A 6001-nucleotide genomic window follows, 5' to 3' on the forward strand; every position below is an offset into this window, starting at 1 on the left:
ATATCGCTCCTTCTTCATGGTTCCATCTATCTTGACCAAACTACCTGGACCACTAGCCGAAAAGGAGCCCCAAAACATTAGGCTACCACCACCATGTTTCACCGTGGGTATGGTGTTCTTTGGGTTGTATGCTTCTCCTTTCTTCCTCCAAACGTAAGAAGCATCCATATGGCCAAACAATTCAATTTTTGTTTCGTGAGTCCACAAAATACTTGAGAAAACGGACTCTGGAGAATTCACATGGTTCCTAGTAAACTTTAGACGTGCTGCAAGGTGTTTTCCGGTGTGCAATGGAGTCCTTCTTGGTCTTCTTCCTTTCAGACCATTTTCATGCAGAGTCCTTTGCAATGTTTGCCTTGATATTTTTATGCCAGAAGACTCCAGATTTTCTAAAGTTTCCTTATTAGTGGTGGTTGGATTTGCATTAACACTTCTTACAATATTCCTGGTGGCTCTAGCAGACAGTTTCCTTTTCCTTCCTCTACCAATCAAGTTGTTTGTTGTGTGGTGGCTCTGGAATTTTTTGATGATGCTCTGTACTGTTGCTGTAGGGACCTCAAATTTCTTGGAAATTGACTTTTAACCTAAACCATCATTATGTGAATTCGCAATTTTATTCCTAAGATCATTACTAAGCTCTTTTTTCTTCCCCATTCTAATAATTTTTATTCTTTTATTGGTTTTCAGTTGATATCATTTTAATTTCTGAAAAATGCAAAAAATGAAATGAAATTAATCAAAGGTTGTATAAAAGCATTCAAAATAAGAATCAAACAGGAAACAAACAGTCAGAAACTAGATTAATACTGAAAAAATAAGGGGGTATGATTATTTTTGAACATTGCAGATTTTATAAATAGCTGTATATTTCTTTTATTACAAGTATCCCGAGATTTTAAAATGACGAAAATGATCAGAAGAGGTTTATTAAGAATATGTATCAATATGGACGTAAACAATAAATTCTAACAAAGTTACACCTAATAAACTCAATTTTCAAGGGGGGGTATGAATAATATCGGGCACAACTGTATATATATATATATATATATATATATATATATATATATATATATATATATATATATATATATATACAACGAGGTGCTTTCAATAAATTTCCAGACATTTTCCGTTTTGGCACTTTTATTAATAGTACACACATGAAACTCTAGTCTCATTCGAAGTAATCTCCTCTGGCTTCAATGCACCTGTTGTACGGTTCTAACTCCTTTTGGAAGGCTCTGGAAGTCTTCTTGTTTGAGCGAGTCAATGACCCCCATCACAGCTTCTTTTATCATCTCCTCAAATATCTAATAACGATAGCCTCTAATGTTTTCTTGAGCATAGGAAATAATCAAAAGTCACAGGAAGCAATGTCTATAAGTAGCATGAGGATACTGGACTATAAGTAGAGTGAGGTCTGGACTATAGATAGAATGGCCTTGATCACCATCTAGGTCAAATAGTCTTTGAAAAGGACGGAACACACTTGTAACAAACTATACGCAAATCTTCTGCATGTTAAGTTCCTCGCGAATAATTGTGTGTACAGTTCCACACGGACATCAAACTGTACCTTTATACTTATGGACACGCAATGGTCCTTATCCATCAAAAAACTTTAGTGTTCTGGCTTCCTTACTCTTCCCACACCTTTCATCTTTCCTCACAGACTCCCTGCCTTCTTTGAATTTTTATGCCACTCAAAAAACTGATGCTCGATTCATGCAAGATAGTTTAAAAGCAGTCTGAAGCATCCCATGCGTTTCTGTGGCATTTTCTTCTGTTTAAAACAGAATTTTATTGCATATCGTTCTTCTAAAATGCCCTCACGTCCAGATTGCATTTTTGTAATTCCCAAACTGTGACAATCAGGCTTAAGTAGGGTATATTCCAATTCTTTCAATAGCTGTTACTCTTAACCCGAAATAAAAATTGGTCAGTAATATCATATGTATAACAATAATATACTGAATTTTCAAGAGTATACGACAATTTTAAATGCTTGTACAAACTTCCGGAAAAAAACAAATGAACACATATCTAAGGAAACGGCAGAAACCCTAGAGGAAGACCTCCAATCTAAGAAAGAGCATGTATATAAATTCACATGAACGCAATTTTTTACAAAGAGCATGTATATAAATTGTGTACATGCTCCTCACCATGTTGCCTTGAATATATATTACGAATTCATTAGTTTATGAAAATAATTTTGTATATATAAAATTTTCAACTACATAGCATCGCGATTTTATCATGTTCATAAAAAATGTCTCTTAATTATATTTGAACTACGTCTGTCTAATTTCCTATAAGGTCTATTTTGTTATAATATATATAAATTTATAAATTAATACTTTGGGTATATAAGTGCATCTGTATATGCCCATGTACGTTTTTTTCGGCTGGAAGCTACCATACGAAGTAAAGTGGCTTTGTTGATAAGGTTCAAATTTCATGACAAGCAGTAATTATCATTTCCACACTGATGACCGCATAGATATGAAAACTAATGTCTTTGGGTATAAAAAATTGTTAGAAGTCATTTTAAAATATTATAGTTATAAATATCCTTTAAAAATTAAAGTTGAGTCTTTTTAGGCAATCGAGGTAAAAACAGTTAACTTTAGCGAAAACGTACCATTCCGACTGCCTGTCGTTGAATACTCTCATGATTGTTTACTGTGAATACCCACCGATATAGCATTCGCATATACTTAGTTTTCTTCCATTAATGTGTTAGTTAGGAGAGAAGTCGCCGGTATTCGAAGTCAAGGGTGACTTTGTGACTGGGGACGAATCTCCTAACCAGCAGTAATTAACACCTCCTACACTGATGTTAAGACTAGTGTCTAAAGGTATAAAAATTGTTGATACTTACTTAAAAACACACACACACACACACATATATATATATGTGTGTATGTGTGTGTGTGTGTGCGTGCGTGTTTTTAAGTAAATATCAACAATTTTTATATACATATGCTCATATCTAACAGTATATATAGAAATATATACATATATTTCACTTTGTATAGATAATGTTTAGTGTCGCATTGCGTCAATGTTCCTAATTACGGCACATCGACCATTTTGGAGGTTTATAAAAATGATACCGAACGTACCTTTTATATCCTGCTCTGGCCCCTCTTGGTCGTGTCCTTGAGTGGTTTGTATTCTGCCGTTCATCACATATGGAACAAAATCTCTCTCAATGCACAGCCACAGACACAAGGCTCATTTATTTCTGGACAATTCAGGTTTATTTAGTCATCGTTTCTCATCCTTAAAAGAAGTTTTTTTTTTGGTCTCTATTTTGCTATAGTTTTAGCCGCCATTTATTTCTATCTTGTCGCCTCCACGATCTATTCTCTCGGGGAATCAGAGACAGACTTTTTCGATATACTCACTCTAACTCCTCAAAACAGACTCTCTTACTCGCATCTTCCGCCCAAATCATATTCAATGAATCGTTATGTGACGTAGCGATCCACCACATCACGTCATGGCAACGATTGCTTTTCCTGTTCGATCCAACTCTCTAATTTATTCATGACACTTTTTTTTATAAACAAAAAACCTGGCTGTGCTAATAAATTCTAATCTAAAAACAATGAGCTCCAATTCCCAATATATTGCACTTGTCACAACGATCGGCCTATTATACGACATTAGCACAAACACTGACGAAGCATAATTATTTTTTCCGTCCACATGGTTCAAGGATCGAAATTTGGTTAAAAAACCGATACATGTTCGGTTTAGATTTTTTGTTTGAAATCCGAATGACTCCAGTTCCGAGACGTTCACGGAGTGAAGTTTGACTTTATTAGTGTTGGGACGATTAATCGGAATCAGAATCGGGTATCGGAAAAATCAGAACTTTTTGGGGTATCGGAATCGGTATCGGAAAAAATTTATGTATATTTTCCGATGCCAAAAACGATTCTTTTAATTATCTTTTTTATTTGATTCTGTTTAAAACAAAACCTTTCACTGCTATTAGTAATAATAAAATAATAAATATTTATTGATTTTAAACTACGAATAAAGCTAAAATCTATAAATCACCCCCCCACACACAAGTGTTTTTATGTTTGATAAAATATGTGCATATTATACACGTGTTTTCTTATGGTAATCAGGAAAAATAACAACTTTATAGTTAAATATTTAAGGATGTATAAGAATCGGAATCGGAATCGGTAATTTTATTGGAATCGGAAATAAGGTGCGGAATCGGTAATTGTATCGGAATCGGGAAAAATATTAGAATCGTCCCATCACTACTGTATATAAATACCTACCTTTATATAGACATTACTGTATACAAATACCTACCTTTATATAGACATTACTGTGAACATTGGAGAAGCATATGTTATTTTCCCCCTCATTTTTGATAAACGCTAGTATTATTTCTGTTGTTTACGTGCGTTCGTTTCTCGTTTATTTCTTGTCCGTGTGAGAGAATTTCTAATGGAAACAAAAACAAAATACTTTAAAATATGCGCATAGAATTTTATTGCGTTGACGTAAACGCAGCGAAGGCCATGCCCGTGCGAAAACTTGTTTGCAAAAAATAAATTAAATCGTAGAAGGTTTTATAATTATCCGGCAAACAGACGTCACAGTAGACCAACCCTCCAAGCATGACTGTTACAAAACGAAGGCCGTGTAAGAATGGAAAGGTTAGAGGTGCCATCTGACTAAAAGTCGCGAAACCACGTGATTTCAGGAGGAAGTTTGTCGCCCTCTGTGATTGGCGAGACTTAAAGCAGATAAGACGTGTTTGGTGTTGACTTTCAAGCCGACTTCGAAGATGTGAGGTGGCATGATGTGGCCCTCACTTGAAACCACGTCAAATAACCATAATGAGATAGGTTGCACTGTGTGGCAGGATTAGGCGAAACAAAAGATTAATCTATCTGTCTGTCTGTCTGTCTCTCTTTCTCTCTCTCAAGTAAACAAGGTTTATGTTTTTATGACTGCTTTTTTAAATATATGTTTTATATACACATTGGCATCAGAGTTATGCGACGTAATCACATTGATACACCAGTTCCCGTTAGATCACTGAAGTTAAGCAACGTTGAGCCTGGTCAGTACTAAAATAGGTGACAACTTGAGAATTCCAGGGGCTGTATGTACTCTCCGCTTATTCCTGCATTGGTTTTAGTCGTTTAGCACTGCTCTTTGCCACATCACTTAGTCAGTGCCGATTCAGTTTTTCAACAGACGAAAATAACTCGAATTTATGACGACGACACGAATGTATAATATTTTATGCAATAGTTTAGGAAGTTAACGTACAGGTTGAAACGTAAAATTGTCGCCATAGAAAAGACGGCATGATTCCATTTCCCTTTCATGAAAATCATTTTTTTTTTGTTGTTGCAGACTATCTACTAGTTGGCCAATTGTGTACAAATCTCAAAAGCGATAGGAAAATTCCATTATGCCTGAAAGTGACACAATGTTCAACGAGAAAGATCGAAGATGCGCTGCTGTACAACTCAATCCAAGTTATGACAACAAGACCATTGCCAGCATCATCAAAATGCAAATCCGGATGGTTCAATGTTTGAGGATACAGCTCAATGAAGTTTCCGGCCATGGTTACGGTCATTGGTGTGGTCTCAATTAAGGACCATATAATACCACCTCACATCTTTGAAGTTGGCTTGAAAGTCAACACCAAAGTGTACCTGGATATACTGAAGAGTGTGGTGATTTCTTGGTGCGATCAGGTGGCCGATGGCAGACCCTGGGTGCGGCATCATGACTCGGCGCAATCCCACAAGTCCAAAAGACCCAAGCTTAGCTTCAGAAGAAGTGCTACGACTTTGTACTTTTCTCTCACTGCCTCCCTCTCCTCCCTCGTTAAGACTATTTCGTTTGGTCATACGTTGAGAACATCACCAACATGAACCCCCCCACACCACCAAACTAGTCTGATCGCTGCTATCCGCAGAGTATTCGCCGAACTCTCACA

General features: G+C 36.1%; 1 pseudogene; it reads left to right on the forward strand.

The window, feature by feature from the left end:
• Positions 1-5038: 5038 nt before the first annotated feature.
• Positions 5039-5156, forward strand: LOC145268869 (5S ribosomal RNA; annotated as a pseudogene).
• Positions 5157-6001: the final 845 nt, after the last annotated feature.

This window comes from Euprymna scolopes, chromosome 44, assembly GCF_053919585.1.
Source record: "Euprymna scolopes isolate OS-2025 chromosome 44, ASM5391958v1, whole genome shotgun sequence".
Lineage (NCBI taxonomy): Eukaryota > Metazoa > Mollusca > Cephalopoda > Sepiida > Sepiolidae > Euprymna > Euprymna scolopes.